Genomic DNA, 21374 nt, shown 5'->3' with positions numbered 1-21374 from the left:
GGGGGGGGGTGTCTGGAAACACCAGGTTTATCCTGTCACAGTCTGGAGGCCGGAAGTCCAAAGTCAAGGTGTCGGTGGGGCTGCATTTCCTCCAGAAGCTCCAGGGGCGGATCCTTCCCGACTCCTCAGTTTCCGGGGGCTTCTGGTCTTTCTTAACTTGTGGCCACATCAGCCACCTCCTGCCCCTGTTGTCACACGGCGTCTTGCCCGTGTGCGGGTCCTATTCTCTCCTCGTAATCCAGCACAGCACGCTCTCACCTCCACTGAGTGTCTGCAAAGACCCTATTTGCAGATAACGTCAGGGCCTCTGGTTCAAGGTAGGCTTCAATTTGGGGGAATGTTTTTCGGTCCACTATACCCAATAAATAGAATATTTGGCTTAAAGGTGGGTTAGCTAGGAAAAATGTGTTATATGCAGAATTCTGTGAAAAAAAGAATTTTCATGTGTTAAGTGGGGACCTACTGCCTAACTACCACCCAGCTGCAGCTGACGTCGGAAATACATGTAAATGAGAAGTAGATGGTTTGGTGGTCGTGAGCCAGAGTCCCATAAATTCCCAATTTCTCTGGTCGTTAGAGGCTGCCAGGATTTTGTGCCGGTGGACATAAAATTAGGGCTATGGGCTTTGGCTCTGTGTTGACTTTCTCCTCACCTTACGTTTTTGAGGCTTTTAGTATGTTTCAGGTATAACCCATTTGTGTCCATTGTGACTGTTGGGTGCTGAACAGGGAGTAGCATTTCTAACAGCCTGGGGTCTGCTGCTGACTTCAGCCCCTCGGCCTGTTCTCACAGAGCTCCCCGCCCTGCACCTGCTGGGGCCTGCTCCTAGCACAGCCCCCGAGTGAGAGCTCCCTGTGCTGGGTGCCTGAGGAACACAGACGATTAGTATTTAACCCTCAAAATCCCGAGTCAAGGATTCTTTCTGCTACTTACTTTTCACGGTATTTTCTCAATGTTCCTCTGTTGGTTTGTCGTTGTAACCAACTGGGCCTTTTTCTTCAACCAGAGCTTAATAACACAGAATTGTGATGGTGTGAGTAATATGAAATAGCTCATGCCCTAAAGACCATAAAAATAAAAGCCGTATTTATGAAGACAGGTGGGCAGGAAGTTGGCTCTGGTTTAAAGCTTTGTTGTCCGACCAGGGAGTGTAGAAGAAAGGGAATTGGTCAGTGCGGATCTGGTTTTCCACGAGTCCCTGCAGTGCTAAAATCAACGTCCTGCAGGACTTCTCAGAGCGCTCCCTCTGGACTCAGGATCTCCTCCCTCCTGGAGGTGGGGCTGTGCCTCCTGTGCCCCCAGTCAGCGGGCCGGAGGGCCGCTCTCATTTCCCACTGTCTCTCGAAGCCCCAAGAACCCAAGAGTCCGGGGAGCTTTGCTTCTGGGGTTCACAAGAGAGAACGTTCTGGTGCTGTGTAGCTCCGCTGGAAATTGAACAACGATGTGTCACTTGTGTACACGTTAGATAATGACAGTTTCTGTCGGTGCTCATGCACAAGCATGAAACCAGAAAAGACTTTTCTCAGGAAAGGGAGCTTTAGATTTATCTGTACCGTTTCATTTTTTAAAAATAATTTTTGATTTTTTTAAACCAAATTAGAACATGCATGCACTGTGGAAGTCAGTGGCACTACCCTTGTCTCTCTTGTCCCTAGAGAAAACCAGTTACCTCTGAGCTCTCTCCTAAAATGTAAGCTGTTGTGTCTATACAGTGGCGTAGTTACTATTTTTGATTATTCCATTTTGGGTTTTTTTTTTTTAAGATTTTTTTTTTATCTATTTGACAGAGATCACAAGTAGGCAGAGAGGCGGGCAGAGAGAGAGAGAGGGAAGCAGGCTTTGTGCTGAGCAGAGAGCCCGATGCGGGGCTCGATCCCAGGACCCTGAGATCATGGCCTGAGCCGAAGGCAGAGGCTTAACCCACTGAGCCACCCAGGCGCCCCCATTTTGGGTTATTTTTGACTTTCAATCGACTTAAGCTATTTGATAATTTCTTCTTTTTCCTTTCTGTTCTCTCTTTCTGGAATTCCTGTTGTGTGAGTACTGGGGTTCTTGGATGAATCCCCCAATTTCTTATTTTATCTCCTCTTTCCGATTTCTGTTTCTTGTTGTTGTTGTCGTCATTCACCTTTTGGGAGTATGTTTTTAATTACATTTTTCAAAACTTTGGGGATTCTCCCTTAATTCTGCTCTCATGCTTGTAATTTCTCAGTGTGCTCTCTCCTTATCCGAGCGTCCCTGTTGTAAGCACACCTGCTCCTCCCTGGCCGCACCGTCCCCTCCCTCTGAGGACCCGAGCCCAGGCTCCCCCCACGATGCATCTCTTCGGATCCGTGCACTGTGTCTGCCACCTCTGAGTTTTCTTTTCTTTGTCTGGGCGGGTTTCAGGGCCAGGCTTTCTCTCGTTGGCCTGGCTCGTGGCTGCGCACCGGAGCTGCAGACAGAGGCTCCAGCAGGTGCTGGACGGTGGCTGCAAGCGGCTCATTGTCCCGGGAGCCCGTGGTGGTCAGTGTCTGTGGGTCTTCCCTGAGCAGGTGTTTTCCTAGAGAGGAGCGCCGTGTCTCCTGCTTATCGGATGTCTGAGCTTGCTAGAGCCTGCGGTCACGAAACGCCACAGGTGGGGCGGCTTAGCAGCAGACGTTTATTTCCGTGCGTCCTCGAGCTGCAAGTCCAAGATCAAGGTGTCTGCAGGTTGGTTTCTCCTGGGGCCTCGCTCCTTGGCTGCAGACCTTTTGCTGTGTTCTCTCGTGGCCTTTTCTCTGTGTGCCTACATTTCTGGGGTCTCTTCCTCCTCTTCGGAGGACGCAAGTCCAGTTGTGTCAGACCCCACTCTCATGAGCTCGCTTAACCCTAATCGCCCCCGTAAAGGCCCCTCTCCCAATGGTCATACGGAGAATCAGGCTTCGGCGTACGAGTTTTGGGGGGACACGGTTCAGTCCATGACATGGGGTGTAAGCTGGTTATCTGTGTTCTCTGAGCCCAGGCTGGGCCCTCACGTTGAATGTTGACTTTTACTTAATGCCCTAGTTTTGGGTGCCTTATTCCACCCCCGTTTCCAGCTGGGTCGCAGATCCTGGAGTCTGGAGCTATCTGAGTCTTCCTCCCCACAAGGCATCTCTTGTTTTCTCTTGGGAGGGGCCGGGGCAGTGTTTGCATCTGGGCCTGGAGGGGTCTGGAGCTGCTGGTCAGGATGCCTTTCACGACCCCCCCCCCCACCTCTGCAGGCCCCCTGCGCTCCTCAGAGCGGGTCTTCCCCTTTCTCTGGAATTCCTGACTCTGCACCCCCCTCCCCAAAGGGCTTTGACTTCAGCTTCCTCCCGTCTGTCTGCAGCATCGGGTAGCTCTTGCCTGCCGGCCTCCCAGCCCTCAGCGCTGCTGGCCCCACCCGGCTGTGCTGGTTTCTGTCTCATCTTTGTCCTTGCGGGACTCTTCCTTTTGATTTTATTGTCACTGTCATGGACTTGGGGCAGGAACAGAGGAAGGAGCGAGTGTTTGAGCTGCTGTGTCCAAGCAGAAGTCCCGTGTACCTGGGAAGTGACTCCTTACATGTGGAGCACGGGGCGAGCTCGCCAAAGCGCAGGCGTGTGGACACAGCCCACGTGTCCCCCGTAACGTCCGTGTGCTCGGTGAGTGGGATGGCATCTGTCCCTGTACCACAGCACGAAGTTCAGGGAGTGACCCTGTGTGTGCCTCTTTTCTTGCAGAGAACCCAGGGCGTTGGGCTCTCCGGACAGGAGCTGATGTCGCAGCAGCATCGTGGGCTGATGTCATCAGGGCCGGGGAAGACTTTGTGGGAAGGAGCGCTGCAGAGAGGTAAGGACCCCTCCGTGGGGACAGCATAGGCTCTGCCTCGTTTCCGAGTGAGCACACCCTGGACGGATCACTCGGGGTTCACATTGCCATCGGCTCGCGTTTTCAGTCTCAAGTCACAATGTTTCCCTCCTCGTGTGCATTTCCAAGGGTCTGTTATTGTCTGATACAAAACTCATCATTGCTTCAAGTTGATGCTCTGCTCTGCCTAAAATTCAACAACACTTCCCTCCTTCCTGCTCCGTCTTGTTGTTTCAACTCATATTTTGACCTTAATACCTTGTCTTATCAATTTTTAAATAATAAAACAACCCAAGTGGGAATCTTCCTAATTACTTCCTTAAACTTTTATGGGTAACGTGCATGAATTTAGCAAAGCCCCAGGGGTGAATGGGCTGTGTCCTGTGATGGGCATAATTAATGCCAGAGTCCATAAAACAGTCGTGTCGTGTGCCTCGTAAAACTTGGAGGAGGCATAAAATCCCTCTCGTGCTGTTGGTTGTCATGGTTACTGTTTGGGGAATGCTTTATTATCAATTCCCAGCCCCTCCGTTTCTTACCAGGATAATAATCCGTAGATCCGTGGCTCTCCGCGTGTCCCTGGTGTGTGTCCCGTTCTCACCCCGTTAAGTGGCTGGCCCCAGCATGGGAGCCGGATGCAGGGATGCTGGGGGGTGGCGGTGGCTGGCCACATGGCCTTGGGGACTTGGGGGCGGGGGACCAGACTAGACAGGTGGACGACAGCGCTCGGGGAGCCAGTGTCCCAGGTGAGGGGTGACTCCGCTGAGCGACAGAGGGAAGGGAGGACCGCACGGAGTTGAGGCAAGAGGTGGCGATGGCGCTGGGGAAGGTGAAGGGTGCTTTGTGCCCCAGGACACCGAGGGCCCTCAGGGACCCCGGGCGGGGTGTGGGGAGCCCGAGGCCACGCTGCCCTGTTCTCGCTGTCTGAGCATCCCTGTGAGGGGCAGCCCCCAGGGCAGGGCAGGGGCAAAGCAGGGCTGGGTGACCATCTGGGGATGACAGAGGGGCGTCCCCGGGAAGATCCCGATCCCTCCGATTCCCACTCTGGGCACCGTGGGTGCCTCCTGGCCTGCGCGGCTCCTCTGTGCCTTCTGCCCCACCTCCCTCTCCTCTAAGGGCTGTGCTTCCGCCCTGGCTGACCTCTGCCCAGTGTCCCTCGGGGGCCCCGGCTCGAGCACCGCCCCACTTCACGACCAGCCCCCAATCTGGACACGCCCTGCTCCCCAAACTCAGACTCAAAGCAGGGCTGCTGTCATTTGGGGACCTGTGTCCTCTCTGGCACCCAGACCACTGTGCCTCAGGCTGATCCCGTTGTGTGACGGGGGCTGCCAGCTTTGGGTCCCTCGGCTAGGACCTCCGTGAGCCTGGTCCCCCCGTTGCGCACCCTCCGCTTCTCCTGGCTGCCATGTGGCTGAGGGGCTCGGATTTCTTACCTTTTTTCTTTATCATCTGTGCTTTCCTGGTCGTGCTGAGGCTTTGTGCATGTGATCCGTAGGCAAAACCACGGGACATCTTTAAAAAAGCCAAGTGGAAAGGGGACTTTGTCGCGGAAGACCAGGCTTCAGGACGGAAGCCCATTTATAAATCTCTGGTTATGGGGCCGGACCTCAGGGCCAACTCCCAAGGTGCACATGCACATTGACTTAGTCCCAGGGGAGCCACAGGCCTGCTGGTGCCAGTGCTGTGGTCCCGGTGGGCATCCTCGCCTACATCAGTGACCTTCTGCCCAGAGCTGGGGGCTGCTGCTTGGCCGTGGCCATGTGGGAAGGAAGGCGCAGGGTAGGTGGCTTTGCAGATCAGGGTTTGGATCCTGCCTCCAGCCCTTAGCAACACGGAGAACCTTGGGGCTGTCCCACTGCCTCTTTGAGCCTCAGGTCACCTGACAAACGGAGGTCACCATGCGCAGTGATCAGCGATTAACAGGGTGACGTGTGGCCCGGTGCCTGACACATGGCCAGCTCCCAGTACTGCTGCCATAGTTATTGTCGGTTGTGACAGTGGAATTGCCCCGTAGCTGTGAACTTGACTTTGCTCTGCGGGTTTGGGCGACCCCAACTCTGACGTGTCCTCAGTGTTGTGGAGCAGGAGAGCTGGAGAAGGACGTGTCATCGCCGTCCTCCCCCGAGGTGTCAGGGCAGGTTAAAGACAGGGTTTGGGAAGCTTCAAGGTCTCCGACATAAAACGTCCCCGTGGAAGGCAAATGTTCCCCATAGTTGCTGGTTCTCAGATGGGAGGTGCAGCCTGGAGCCTTCTCCAGAGCAACGCCCGTGGCCGAGCAGCTGGCACGGCCGCAGGGGGTCAGTGAGAGGTGAGCACTCCTGCGCCCAGCTCGCAGAGGCACAGCTGCTTCCCGCGGTGCCGTGCTAGGTCTGGGACCGGAGGGACTCTGCGTCCAAGAAGCCTGTCAGCCAGAGCCGCTGGGAGAAGGGACAAGAAGGGGAAGCTGCCCAGGTGGTGGCCTCGGGGCTCTAGCTGGGAACTCCGGAGACAGCACGGACACCCCCGGTGTGTGCCAGGCACAGCCAGACCTTGGGCACTCGTGCCTGAGTGTTGGGCACCGTCCCTTTATCCGGAGCACATGGTCCCCGGAGTCGGCGGCCCGTCTCGGTCCTTCTGATCAGTCCTGCTGTGTGTGGTCCTGTCCTCTCCCCTCACCGCAGAGCGGAGGGACACAGAGCCGGGACAACGCACAGCAGAGCTGCCTTGCTCGTTTTTTCAAGGCGGGTTTTTGGGTCCCGGGGTATTCGCACGGACTAGTGCAGTGCTGATAAGTACGTTCGATCTGAGAACGTTACCTGGAGGCATTGCACATCTGACGGTGCCACAACCGAACGTCTGTGTCCGCCGTGCTCCTGTGTGGGAGTCCGAGTTCCCCAGGTGGGGGTGTTGGGAGGCGGGGCGTCGGGGGTGATCAGGTCAGGAGGCAGGGCGCCCTCGTGATGGCGTGAATGCCTTACGAAGAGAGCTCCCTCGGCTTCTCTGCCACTCGAGGCTACAGGGGAAGGTGGTCACCAGCGACCCAAAAAAGGACCCTCAGAACCTGACCGTGCTGGCTCCTGGCTCTTGGCTTTCCAGCCTCCGGAAGTGTCAGCAGGAAATGTCTGTTGGCTATGACCCCCCGTCTGGGGTCATGTGTCGTAGTTGCCAGACCTGAGACAAGACAGTGATTTCAGCGTCACGGTAAGGAGAGTTGTGTGTGGTTTTTAAGCCCTGTGCTTGGAGTGTTACGGAGATTATCTGTAATCCTGTAACGATCATGAGGTAGGCGACGTTCTTTCCAGCGGATAAGGAAACGGAGACCCTTCAAGATGGCTCCATGCACGGCAGGTAAGGGGCCAAAAGCTGCTCATCATCTTGACCCTGACAGCGCGCCGGAGATCACACCCGACAAAGGTCCCCAGGTCTGCGAGCCTGAGCACCTGCTGACCAAGCTGTCCCGACCGTTAGCTGCCAGGCATGCGCAGCCACTTAGATCAGGACAGGTTCTCCGGACAGACAGACTCAGTGGAACATACCGTCTCTCTGGAGGTGTAGACAGAAGGAAGAGAGTTATGACGGGGCTGTGACGTCTCTGGCTCCGCCGTCTGCGAGCTGGTGGGGGACTCGGTCTGAGCTGTGAGGCTGCGAGCTGGTGGGGGACTTGGTCCGAGCTGTGAGGCTGAGACCCAGCAGCACCGAGCTCCCAGGGCAGGAGAGGAGGGACATCCAGCTCAAGAAGAGGGAGTGAATTCATCCTTCTGCTGCCTTTCTCGTCTGTTTGGGCCCTCCCCGGGCTGTGTGACGCAGCCCATGTGGACGCGGGCAGGCCGCTCGACTCCGTGACTGACGTCAGTGCTGATCTCAGGCAGAAACACGCTCACAGAGGCGTCCCGACGCGCCCAGAAGGAATGCTTGACCGGCAGTCTGGGCATCCTGGAGCCCAGTCAGCTTGTGTGTGATAACAATCACACCATTCAAACTTAAATTAATAAAATTGAGTAAAATATAAAAATCCAGTTCCTCAGTCACACCGGATGCTTCTTGTGTGATTAAAAGCAGCGCGTGACGAGCAGCATCATGATGCGGAGGTAGAAGTTCCCGCTGCGGTGGAAGGTTCTACCAGGCAGCACCAGACGCATTTATGTCCTTATCTTAAGTGAGTCTGTGGGTTTTTAAAGACCCCTTCATTCTTAAAGATGGAAGTTCTTTAAAAGAAGTTGGCTGAGAATGTCTCGGGTGTGGACTGGGCCAGCTCTCTGTGGCCGACTTTTCCGGAGGCCTCTGCCCTGCCGGACTGTGTCTGTTACTGTGTGTTTTTCCCACGGGCCCACGGGGTCCGGCCGCACACCGTCCGTTTGCTGCCTGTGCTCCCCTTCGCATCCGGGCCTCGGGGTCAGTCCCTTGCAGACTGCAAAGGGATGTAAACTTCTGTTTAAACCTTGGTTTCATGAAGTGCATTCCAACACCAGGAAAATCAGGTTTGGTATTTCCGTATCCGTGACGTCGATGCATGTATGAGTTTCCCCTTCGGCCGCTGTGACACGTGCGCACGGACTTGTGGCTCGAAGCAGCATGTGTTTATTGTTCTGTAGTTCTGGGCGTCGGAAGTCTGAAATCAGCTTTACTGGACTGAAACAAGGGTTGGCAGGGCCTCACGGCCCCCAGAGCCCCGGGGGAGGACGCCTTCCGGCTTCCAGAGCTGCAGTCCTCAGGGCCTGGGCCCGTGTCCCGTCCTTTGTTTTGCGCAGCAGCAGCGCGGGGCTTTGCTTCCTGCGGTCCTGTTCCCTTCAGATCTGCTCAGCCCGTGGCTCGTGAGGACCCTGGTGATGGTACTGCCGCTCCCACCCCCCGCCGATGGTCACTCGTCTTAAGGGTTTAATGCAATCGCATGTCTGCAGAGCCTCTCCTGCCTCACGGTGAAGCATTCACAGGTTCTGGAGAATATGACCTGGCCGTATTTGGGGACCATTATTTAGCTGACCGCAGGCCATGAAATGAGCTCTCTGGGGGCCACTTCAGAGTGGCAGGCAGGAGCTTTACTGCTGTCTGACAAACCATCCCAAACATCATAGCTGAGAAAACCTATTTTTTATTTCTCATGCGTCCACAGCTCAGTGCGGTGGTCGGCTCCCCTGGGCCGGGTTTGGCTGGTCTGGGTTGGGCTTGCTGCTGTGTCTGATCAGCTGAGGGGCTGGCGGGGCTAGAAGGGCTTGGGCCGGGACCGCCCACCCCCTGTGACCCTAGCTCACGTGCCTCTAGTTTGCCGGCCCACGCGTCCTCAGGCTGATGTGTCCTTGAGCTCCTGGTGGTCGCAGGGAAGCAAGAGCGGGCGCGGAGTCACACGAGCCCTTCGTGACCTTCTTGATGTCAAGTCTGTTATTATCCCCGAGGTCTGAGCCAGTCACGGGGCCCAGAATCAGAAGGGAGGAGACTCCAGAGTCATGGGGCCAAGGTGAGGACCCAGGGAGACCCTCAACGAGAGCCGTCCGTTCCGTCCGTTCCGTCGGCCTGCCATTCAGGACGCTGGAGTTGGGGGCGTGGCTTTGGGTGTCTTGCTGTGTGACTGCAGGCAAGTCACCTGTCCTCTCCGGGTCTCCATTTCGTCATCAAACGGTACTAAACACGTAAGATAGAGGTGTTGCAAGGATCGTGGGAAGTCGTGTGTTCAGAATGCGCAGCCGGGTTCTAGGAATGTGGCTCGGTCAGTGCAGCTCCTGTTCTCTCCCGAGATAGTCGTTGCAATAATAGCAGAAATTATTGTTTGATTTGTGGTCACCGCTGGGGCTGTTTTGTGTCCCATGTCACAGCTCTCTGTCCCGTGTCCTTAGGAGGGGAGAGGGCCCGTCAGACGCTGAGCTCAGGAAGCATCCCACCTGACAGTTCCATGCAGGCCGACCCCAGGCAGAAGCGAAGCGGGATTCGTGCGCAGATCAGGGCAGGTGGGTTTGTGCCGCCCTAAGGAGGCGGGAGTGTGGCGCGTCTTTAAATGAGATCTAATTTTGTTCTTCATGCTTCAGAGTGGAATTAGTGTGATTTTAATAGCAGATTTGTAATTGGCTCTAACTATTGTTCTTTTAAAAGTGGCTTCTTTTCATGTTGACGTGTAAAATGGAAATGCACAAAATCGGGCTTCAGGAGTCACAGGACTTCCTTCCTTGTTCTTGTGCAAGCAGCTGCCGGTTAAAAATGGGGCAGGGGGAGGCGTTACAGCGTTGGGAGTGCCCCGGAGTTTAAAAGAGCACAACAAAACCCTTGTGAATCATGAAGGGTTTTGAACTTTAATTTAGCATTGGATTACTCAGATGAAATATTCAAAATAAAGAGGCTTTTTGGGGGGAGGGGGAATTCTGTTGTCTCCGAACTCCAAGAAAAGTAGCATGGGTATGCAGGGGACTGACGACAGAGCCACAGCTCGGACTTTAATTTCCCCACCATGAAGTGTATTCAAAGTAGCGTCTCTGAAAGCTGGTTTTAGGTTCGTGGCACCGTGGCTGGTGCGTCTGCCGTTGCAGAAACACCCCATGCTTTGGAGTTGCCCGTGGAGTCCGTTTGCTCCGGATCCTGGCGCGTTGCTGAGCAGAAGCCTCCCCCTTCTCTTGACCTCTCTCCTGACCCTCAAGGGCTTCCTCAAGAAAGCCTGAAAGGACTCCTTGACAACCTTAAGTCACTTCTCTTTCTGTGACAAAGGGGCTTGATGGTTTCCAAGAGAAATTCTTAGAAATACAGATGCTTTCCCCAAATCCCCCAAAGCCGTGGTTTCGCCACATCTTTACAAAGAGCGACAGGCAGTGCACTTGTGCTCGTGGTCTCAGAGATTGAGATGTTGACTCTTGGGGTCATCCCTGGAAAAAGAGGAATCCTAATGTCAAGATGGCTTATTTTTTAAAAATGACAAGTGTTGGCTTTTTTTTTTTTCAAAAATTTTATTTATTTATTTGACAAAGAGAAATCACAAGTAGGCAGAGAGGCAGGCAGAGAGAGAGAGAGGGGGAAGCAGGTTCCCTGCTGAGAAGAGAGCCCGATGTGGGGCTCGATCCCAGGACACTGAGACCATGACCCACTGAGCCACCCAGGTGCCCCGTGTTGGCTATTTTTTTTTTTAAAGATTTCATTTATTTATTTGACAGAGAGAGAGAGAGAGAGATCACAAGTAGGCAGAGAGGAAGAGAAGCAGGCTCCCCGCCGAGCAGAGAGCACCATGCGGGGCTCGATCCCAGGACCCTGGGATCACGACCTGAGCCGAGGGCAGAGGCTTTAACCCACTGAGCCACCCAGGTGCCCCCGTGTTGGCTATTTTTAATGCAGTCATTCTGGTCCTGTGAGTCTGGAAGGCTCAGCGGCTGCGAGTTCATCTCAAACGCCCACCCCTTTCACGTCGCAGCTTTACTGAGATACAATTGACACACGACACTGTGTAAATTTAAGGTGTGCCGTATTATTGATTGACACACACGTATCACAAGCCGTTCGCACTTAGCTTTAGCGAATGCCTGTGCCACATCCCATAGGTACCACTCTCTTTCGTTGTGAGGGCACTACACACCTACTCTCAGCAATTTCCAAGTGGATGATACAATATTTTAAGCTGTAATCACCATGCAGCACATGAGATCCCCAATGCTTATGCATCTTATGGCTGGAAGTTTCTACCAACATTCCCCCACCGCCAGCCCCGGTAAGTACCTTCTCCTCGCTGTTTCTGTGATTTCAGCTTTTTAAGGGTCTCCATGTAAGTGACATCATATAGTATCATCTTCTTCCGTCTGACGAAAGCTGGGCTGCTTCCTCAACCTGAGCCGTGGTCTTTTCGGCTGTAAGGTGCTGGGGCGAGCAGTGCCGGCCCTACAGGTGTGTCCGGGGTGGGCTGCAGAGCGGCTGGTCTGATGGTGAAGTGGGGTAGAGGGTCACTCCTGCTGCACGTCCCTCCATCATCCCGACCCCTGCTCGCGCGGAGGCTGGCCAGGTAAGCGCTTTGCGATGCTGAACCGTGTTATGTTTTTAAAGCCAGTTGCTTGATGCTGCACCTGGTGGTTCAGTTGGTTAAGCATCTGTCCCACATCTGGTTCCGTGCTCAGTAGGGAGTCTGCTTCTCCCTCTCCCTCTGCCTGCCGCCCCCTGCCTGTGCTATCTTGCTCGCTCTCTGTCAAATAAATGAATAAAATCTTTTTTTTTTTTTAAAGATTTTATTTATTTACTTGAGAGAGAGACAGTGAGAGAGAGCATGAATGAGGAGAAGGTCAGAGAGAGAAGCAGACTCCCCATGGAGCTGGGAGCCCGATGCGGGACTCAATCCCGGGACTCCAGGATCATGACCTGAGCCGAAGGCAGTCGTCCAACCAACTGAGCCACCCAGGCGTCCCATGAATAAAATCTTAAAAAAAAAAAAAAAAAAAGCCAGTTCCTTGATATTCTGGGTTTGTTAACGAATAATCAGTTGGGACTTGGATTTAACAGTAACTCCGCTTTAAGTGAGAGCAGAATGTGTCCGTTTTCCATTATGTCCCGGTTTGTAACAGATCTGATGTTCTGAACATATTTTATGCCGTTACACATTTTATACTTTTCTATAATTAGGAAGGTGATTGCTCTGCTGATTTAAAGCAAATGTAGCCAGAGCTGACTGCATGGTTTGATGCAGCCCCCGTGCCCCGCTTGAGCCCCCAAAGGTACCTCCTGCATGTGGGCGGGACCTGGCCTGGCACACGCGGTGTCTGGCCCCGTGCCTGTCACGCGGAAACGGCGTAATGTGTGTTTGCTGATTGGCTGACAGCGAAGCTGCTGATTGGATCCTTCCGTGCGGAGGATAAGCCCGGTGGACCATGTTGGCAAGGACGCACTTGCAGGACGGGCAGCTTCCAGGAGGGGCCACGTGGAGGGTCCTGCGCACCTGACACTGGCGCAGGGACTGCCGAACGCACAGGAAGGGGAAGCAGGTGTGGCCAGAGGGAGGAGCAGAGCTGCACCGGAGCCCTCCTGGCAGAGTCCTGAGGCAGCCCCGCCCATCGGAGGTGGCCCGCTCCGGGCGGACATGGCCCGGCCCTGGGTGCCGGCTTCTCCAGCAGGGCTGTCTGTGCCAGTACGTGTTTAACTGTTTGGGGGGAGAAAAACCAGCCACGATTGTGGCCTTTGCCGGTTCCCATGGTGTAAATATTGCCGGAGCCGATCTCTAGCTGCCAGTGTGCCTGTCACCGACCACAGACGGGGGAAGAGATGGGTACATTCGGTTCCTCTGGGCCGGAGCGAGCTCGCTGCACTGGGCGGCTCTGCAGAGGAGGCGCGCTCCGAGGAGCCAGCAGCTGGAGCGGGGTGCTGAGCTCAGCCTCACAGCTGGGCAGGTCCTTCCAGAAGGGGAATTGACCCATCACCACAACTAACGCAGTTTCCCCCCGTGTGTCTCGGATGCGCTTCTCCGTATGTGTGGGGGAGCAGCTACTGCACCGTCCAGATGGCCTTCTTTGTCGGGAGAGGGAGGTGGGTGGGATCAGTGACAGCATCTGGCATTGCACTTGGTCTCAGGGCCATGGCGAGCTCAGTGTCTGTCTTGCTTGGTGCCCATTTTAGAAGGTTCCGGCCCTCAGCAGGCAGGGATGCTGGCTTCATGGCCTGCACGGTGCATGGCCAGACCTCTGTCCCGAGCGGTCTGAGCCCTGGTCACCACGCCCTCCCCGGGACACGGGAGCTGCATTTGTCCATTTACTAAGGCAATCCTTCTCTGTCGTGGTGGACTGTACTCCCAGGGGTCCGCAGGAGGGGACACATTTGATCTACTTATCAGTGAGGACATTCGATGTCAGGGCTCTCCTCTGCCCTTCCGTAGCGCTGACGTCGCTGCTTTTTCCCCGCGACCTGCCGGATGGAACCAGGTCTGCTGTTCGCAGCAACCGCGTTCCTTCCATCTGTTCACCCTCCTGACCCGTGGCCTCCTGCCACCAACGATGGTACCTGTTCCCCAACTCCCAGTTCACCCTCCAGACCTGAAGAGTTTCCCCACACTTCAGAACAATTTGTCACACTGTCTTGAGAGCAGCTGGCAAGGAGGTTTGTCCGTTTTGGGATATGCGGATTTGAGCCATTGGGTGAAACAGCAGTCACGGTCACCGTCTAGACTTACACGTCCTCGGTGGCTTTTTCTTCCAAAGGAGACTTTTGGATGCTGCACTGAGTAAGAAACACGAATTTTCCCCACAAGAGCTTGTCTTTTGTATTCAGCAAAACAAAAACCCACCCACCCTCGCAGAGGACGGAAAAGTCGCACCTTCGTGCAGAACCTTTGAAGAACACACTGTACTCAGGAAATCCGAATTCGAGAACACGTTCTCTGCACACAATCTGCCAGAACGTGGGGAATCTCTAAATGCAAATGTAGGGGAATCGACGGTGTTTTGAAAATGTATGATGCGGCGAGTGAGGGCTGTCCGTGCGGCATCACTGGCCGAGTCCCGTGAGGAGTCGCGTGAGGAGTCCCGTTGATGAGTTGAAAGCTCAGGCTGCTGGGCCTGGTTTCCCGGTGTAGGGTCTTGGACCCCCAGGAGCCCCGGCACCCAGCCCCGGCCGTGGCTTCATGATCATGGGCTGCTCGTGATGCTGTGTGTCCAGCCGTCCTTACTCGCCGTGTCTGTCGGTCCGCTCGTGACTTCCGTGTGCCATTACCGTGCCGTCTTTCCCTGAAACAGAAATTTGTCGTGTGGCACAGACGGACGTATTCCCCATAGGCCCCCTTCGGTCTTCAGGAAGGAGGCCTCACGTTTTCAGATGATCTCCGTGCGGGGAGCTGGATTACAGGCATCTCAAAGACAGATTCCAGCTGCCACGGGGTCCCTGGGCCCAGCTGTTTTCCCAAATCAAAACTCTCTGCCCTTTGAGCCTTCAAGGTCTTTAGTTGATAGGAAAAGGATTTTTGGCAAACATGCCTTTTTTCTTCAAATCCTGGGGCTTTCGGTTTAATAGCTCCTTGTTTATAACTCTGTCAGCTCCTGAAGAAAGAGGTCAATCACAGAGCCATGCAACTCCATCTTTTAGTCAATAACAAAATCCATATATATTGGGTTTTCCAGAGTCCAAAGGGAATCATTATTGCAAGAATCATTCAAAGGCATTTCTTTGCAGCATTTTCCCAGAAATGGAATGTTGGAGCTGTACCTCCTGTATTGGTTTTCCAGGGCTGCTCTAGCAAGTGACCACGGACCGCGGGATTGGAGCCACAGAAATGTTTTCTCTTACAATTCTGGAGGTCAGAAGTCCAAAATCAAGGGTGTGCATGGCTCTGCTTGCTCCAGAGGCTCCAGTGGGCAACCTTCCTTGCCTCTTCTGCCTCTGGTGCTTCCAGGCAGCCCTCAGCATTTCTCGGTTCGTAGACCCAGCACTCTTACCTCTGCCTCTGCCTTCACGTGGCCTTCCGCCCCGTGTCTGGGCCCTCTCCTCATCTGTCGGCTGTAAGGACGCTCGTCCTAGACGTAAGGGCCACCCTAAATCCAGGGTGATCTCCTCTTGAGATCTTTAATCCTTGACATCAGCAAAGAACCTTTTTGTAAATACGGCCACATTCATGGGTTCTGGGGTGAGGACGTGGGTGTATCTTCTTGGGGCCACCACTCAACCTCGGAGACCTCGTTTGTGTTGTGATCGGAACGTATGCCCCGTGCACGGTACAGGCCACCCACGTCCGTCCTTCGTCTGGAGCTGCTCTTCCTGCTTTTCCAGCGACTCCCCGTAATCTGGGTTTCCGAGGCTGCTGTGCCCTCTGTTCAGGCTGTCACCTCCGCCTCATCAAGAGACGCTTAATCTCCTATGCTTCTTTAATGGGCCCGTTTCCTTTTAAAAGTAGATCTTCGCCAAACTCGAAAGGAGCAGCCACAGGAGTATGTGGCTGGCGGTGAGCACGCTGTGGTGGCCCCGACAGGTGCTGGCTCGCCTTGCGAGTACTGGAGGAGAGACCCAAGCCCAGCATCCGGCTGGGAACTGGAAATGCGGGTTTGGATACGGAGCCAAAGCTCCTTCCACAGATACTAAGCTAATATTTACCTTAAATTATAAGGGTGGGGCAGCCATGTCAAGTGTTTGCTCACGCTTGAAGCGGGGCTGGGGACCAGCCTTCTCCTTTCGGGGCGTGTTTGTTCATTGGCACTAATTTCACCATCCAAATAGAGACTGCTTTCACTGCTGCTTGAAAGGCAAACCCTGACCTGGTCGGGCCAGTCCGTGGACACCTCCAGCCAGTGTCTAAGCCCTAGGATGCACCCCATTTCCAGTCACCATGCCCTACACCTTCCATTTTGAGGCTTCCTCTGAGTTGGAGAGCCCTGGACAGAGCTGTAGGTCGTTGCGCTGTGTCTGAGCAAGCTGGTGTTGTCAGCCCACTGGGTGGACGTGTGGCGCGTGCTGTGGTCGGCTCTGCCTCCCTGAGTTGGGCTGGAGCAGTGACTCTCCTCCCGGGGCTCCCCTCGAGAAAAAATACTGGCTCGTAGCTCAGGGAAGGGCTCATTGTTCATTGGGCCGGGGGGGGGGGTGCGTTTTAAGTAATAATCCCACTTGTAGGAATTCATACTAGGGAATATTTATATTTAGAAATCTATGCACAAGTTATATTCATTTGCTGTAATGTGGGTGTCCGTCGCAGGACGGGGGATGTAAGCTTGCGCACGCGTACAGAGAAAGGTCCGCAGCTCTGCGGAGGACGGGGTGCCTCTTGAGGGACCCTCTCTGGCCCTGAGAGGCAGGGGCGGTCGGTGGCCAAGAGTCGTGAGTGTTGGTTCCATGGTCAAAGGAGCGAGACTGATACAAAGCGAAGGTCAAGGAAAGCTTTATTTCGCACCAAGCATCGAGAATCAAACTGACCCGTCGGGGCCGTCTCTTACAGAGAGGCGACCCCTCCCTGCCTCACAGACTAACTTTTATAGAGCAAAGGCCCTGTGGTTGGGCCTGGCCACACGCAGGTGGCCAATGGGATTGTAACACACAGAGAAAGCTGCACAGTCATGCTAGGTCACACACGGGGGCCAATTGAATTACAGTTTACCCTATAGTAGATATTTGAACGAGCCTAGCCCCTTGGTCAGAATTGGCGCCCAAAAGGCGGGACCCACACTCCTTGGTAGCGAGGGAGACAGTGTGCACCCCACTGATTGGATGTCTCCACCTGGCCTGACCCGCCCTTGTATTTGGGCCATGTTACCTGGGACTGGTTTCCCTGAGGGGGTGGGCAGGGTCAGTTTAAGTTTTACTGCATAAACAACAAAATCCCTGCTTAACCGGATGGAGCAGCTCTGGCTAAACAGGCCCTTACAGTGAGCACCTGCCCTCACACATGAGCGCTGGCACCGGCTGCTTGTGGTGGCCCTGGGATGAATTACTGGGTGCTCTGGGCCCCACGTCGTCCTCCATGAGGTGGGAGGCCCCACAGCTGGCCTCCAGGGGTGGCAGGGGTTCAGAGGAGACCAGGGAGTCCCTTCGGGGGAGAACCCGGGAGGCCTGGCCGTTATTCAGGACGTGCCCTTAAGTGAACAAAATGTGGGGAGGCAGCGGACTCTCAGTTCTGTGCTGCACGTGCTTCCAGTGGCGCTGGTGCTCGACACGTTTGTGGGAAGAACTTGGGATTTCAGGTAATGTTACGAAATCTCTCGTGGGAGCGCGGCTGGTGGGCCGCTCCGCTTCAGACTCTCCTTCACCGACAGCAAGTAGCCCCTGGGCGCACCGTGGCCGTGGAAAGCCAGCTGGGCAGTGAGTCACAGACAGGACGCCTCCTGGAGGCAGGCCCGTTCTTGTCCCTCCATCCCCAAGGTGGGGAGAGCCAGAGAGGGGGTGCAGCTGCCTTGTGCTGGGGTCTGGCCTGGTGTCCAGGCCTGGTGTCCAGGCCTGGGGGCCCCCGGAGGACGTCCTGCTGGGGGCTGGTCTCTGAAGGAGCAGCCGGGGACCCCAGAGGAAAGGGAGCAGCAGGTCGGAAGGCCTGGGAGCTGGCAGGGGAGCAGGTCGCAGGGGAATCCTCTACAGAACCACAGAGCCTTGTAGACAACAACCGTCCAGATAGGGGCTCTGGACAGTGCAGAAGAGTGATTGAATGGGGCTCTAAAAACATCCCCCAGCTGCCATGGAGTGGGCTGGTTGGGCTCCCTGCTGCGGGGACATCCTGGAGGGGGGAGCTGAGTTGGGGGGGGGGTTGGAGGAGGGGGGAAGTGATTGCCTTGAAAGTCAATCTAATTTAAATTCAGAGAATCTCCCAGTTTAACCTCATTAAGAAGGAGTGCAATTCAACATGGGAGAGCTTGCTAAATTAACACACGAATTGCTGGGAACACAGGCAGCCCGGATTAAAACCTTTCAAGAGCAAATAAATACCCAGTGTGACAGTGTACTTCCTAGCTCCCCTATGCAGGGCTGGACCTGGGGGTGGGGGGGTGGGGCCGGGGCCAGGGAGGGGGGGCGAAGTGGGGGGGCTGTGCTCTGCTAGGCCAGCTAGGCCGCTAGGCTGTGCACCCTCCCTGCCCTGTTCCCTGGGACATCAGGCAGGCTCAGCTGCCCAGGTCTGAGACAAAGGCCGGCCGCCTTCCCAGTCTGGCAGGGGAGCTGGCTGGATTCAGAGGAATGAACAGCAGGGGGAGCGGGCCTGGCTCCTCTGAAGGCTGGGCCTGAGGCCAGTGCTCCACCAGGGTTCCCGCCTGAGGCTTGGGGATGCCTGACAGGCAGCAGCTCTCACTGTGAGAGCCACAGGCCGAGGCCACTGGCGACCCCACCATCTGTCCGCCGGGGATGGACAGCTGCCCGAAGCAAGGCTCTGGCAGGGCCACCTGCCTGGGACATGCCCTCAGTGACCACTGATTAGCGACGGGAAGCAGGGGCAGTGAGGTCATTTCCTCTGGCCCTTCAGCCACCTCTGAAGAGAGACCCAGACTCCCTTCGGCGAGCAGGGTGTCTGGCCGAGCTTCCCACGTGGCCGCGTCCGCGTGAGGCTTTTGGAGTGATGGATGGAAGTGTGCTGTGTCGTGTGTTGCACCCGTGGCTGTCAGCCTCGTGGGCCCAGGTGCTCTGTGCCCGGCCTGGCCTGTCGAACCAGGGCAGGAAGCAGCTTCTGTGGGGATGTCCTCCACAGGAGGGACGAACAAGGCCCCTGGGCCTCCGACAGCACCTGTTCAGCAGGACCACAGAAAGCTCTAGGACCCAAGCTGTTGACGACCCTCTGATGCCTAAGGAAGTGGGCTCTTTTCCACTGGGCTCTTTGCCCAGTGACCCTGGGCGTGACCTCGGCTCATTCTGGAACCCAGGAGCATGGTAGATTCATGGGTGAACCCAGGAGCATGGTAGATTCATGGGTCTGTTGAGCACCAGGGAGGGCGACGGGTGGCTCACATGGGGCCTGGAGGGGCTGGAAACCCAACCACCACAGCAAAGGACCAGTGTGGGAGAACGAGGATGGGGCTCTGCGTGGCCGCGGGTGGCCTCTCTGCCGCGGTGTAAACACCGTGTGTCTCGGGTCACGGATGGCCCGATTCCAGCCAGTCCTGGCAGTAACCGCCTCTGGAGAGTCCCGGGGGCCGGACTGCTGGGACAGTCGCGGGATCGGGGTTCCCGTTCACACTCGCAGCTCTGGGCAGAGAGGGCCTCTGCCTTCTTGTTCTCATTTCCCTGGACAGACCAAGGAGCTGAGTCTCCACGGCCATGGTCAACCTGTCCCATGAGCTGGGCCGAATGAACCGACACTGGGCGCCACGACCGGAGAAGCGGGCTGTGCAGGGGCGTTCCAGGCCTGGAGCTGGAGGCCCTGGGCCTTGTATAGGGTGGGTTGGAATGGGAGCGGGGCAGAGGCAGAGGCAGAGGCAGTCTACGTATCGTCCCCACCACGTCACCTCTGTCTGGGTATTTTAAATCTATCTTTCCAGGTACCTCTTCTTTTTCCTTAAATCGTTACATTTTCATTTCTGAAATTTCTGAATAATTTACAGCATGGTGTGGCTTGCAACTCAAATTGCCAAAAAAGAGAAAAGAAAAAAAAAAGAAAGAAAAGAAGTCCTGGGCAGAAAAGGGGATTTGTTGGCTCGTGTAAATGGACCTGCAGAGTGAGAATGTTGTTTTCCTGTCATTGGGGAACGTGATGCTGTCCTGCCGTGGCGACTGGTGGCCCCACGGCTGCGGTTTTGGGTGCGGAAGATTCTCCCCCTGCGCAGCCCTCCGTCCCAGCTGTGCCGCTGAGGCCCTTCTCCTCCGCGGATGTCCCACAGGGAGGTCCCTGCGACAGGGACCAGTGGAGGGGCTCACGGGGCCTTGGAGAGGACCCTCGTCCGCAGGGGAGGGGTCGGGCATCCCCCGCACACGGGCATGGCACACAGACGCGGTCCCGTCGCTCAGCAGGTCCCTGCCGCCGGAGGCCCAGAGCCACAGTCCCACTGGGCGGTCTTGTGGCGTCAGTTTCTTTCGAAGACCTCCATGCCGACACACATGCTCGCACCTTCCGGACATTTAGTTCCAGTGACCGTCCTTCTGTTGAAGTGAGTCAGCCCCTGACGCGGATGCATCTCTTGAGAGGGACCAAGGGCTCTGATTCCATACAGGTATCGGGGTGTTCCCGCAGCATCTTGTAAAGACTCCTCGTGTCACGTTGCTTCTGGGCCTCCGCTGAGTCCCTTCGGGTCTCTGCTGGGCTGCACCCCTGTGTTTGCTGGTATGTCCGCCCATGTCAGCTGCCTGGACCACCGCAGCTTGGGCGTAAGTCTTGAAGTCAGGGCTGTAGTCCTACCCGTTTTCTTCTTCGCTCCGGCTGGTTTGGCGGTTTTAGGTACTTTGCATTTCCATGCAAATTTTAGAACCAGCTTGTGAATTTCCTCATAAAAGCCAGCTGTGCTCTTGATTGGGATTATGTTAAATTTATAGAGAAATTTGGGGGGAATTGACATCGTAACAATACTGAGTCCTCAAAGCCAGGAGCGTGGGATGTCTCTTCATTTATTTAGGTCTGATTTAATGTTGCTTAGTCATATTTTATGGCCTCTAGCGAATAGGTATTGCGTGTGGTTATTGAATTTTTAACAAGTATTTTGTTTTTTAATTTTACTGCAAGAGGAACTCTAAAAATTTCATTTTTCAATTGTTCATGGCTAGGATATAAAATAACAAACTGTTGTTGTATTTTGAACTGTGTCCTGTGACCTTAATAGTTCTAATGGTTGTTTCATAAATTCCTTAGGATTTGCTAAGTGAACAGTGGGGCGATCCGCATGCAGATGATATTACTGCCCGTTTTCTAATCTCTGTTCGGTTTGTTTGCTGTTTCTTGCCGTATCATAATGGTGAGGACTCCCAGTGGGACGTGGAGTAAGGAGAAGGCGCACCCCCACATCAGCCGTGAGCGTCAAGGGGAGCGCGCGCTCGCGCTCTTTTCCGACGTTCCGGATGGCTTCTGCTTAGGCTTCGGTGTGGCTCCCGTCAGCAGGTTGAAGGGTTCCTTTCTAGTCCTGGTTGCCAAGATTTTCAACATCATGAATGGTTGTTGAATTTCGTCAAATGGTCAAGTGCTTTTTTTGGTGACTCAAAACAATCATATGATTTGCTTTTGTTCTGTCACTAATACAACTTTTAC

At 55.1% G+C, this 21374-nt stretch overlaps 1 long non-coding RNA gene across 2 annotated transcripts in view; it reads left to right on the top strand.

The window, feature by feature from the left end:
* Positions 1-21374, top strand: part of LOC131830250 (uncharacterized) — a 169403-nt gene that overhangs the window by 54499 nt on the left and 93530 nt on the right. For both annotated transcript variants that reach the window (XR_009353079.1, XR_009353078.1), the window contains exon 2: positions 3706-3814. This is a non-coding gene — a long non-coding RNA (uncharacterized LOC131830250). The remainder of the gene's footprint in view (positions 1-3705; positions 3815-21374) is intronic.

Source organism: Mustela lutreola, chromosome 4 (assembly GCF_030435805.1).
Source record: "Mustela lutreola isolate mMusLut2 chromosome 4, mMusLut2.pri, whole genome shotgun sequence".
In the NCBI taxonomy this organism is placed as follows: domain Eukaryota; kingdom Metazoa; phylum Chordata; class Mammalia; order Carnivora; family Mustelidae; genus Mustela; species Mustela lutreola.
Note: the sequence above shows the minus strand (reverse complement) of the source record. Positions and strands in the feature narration are given on the sequence as shown.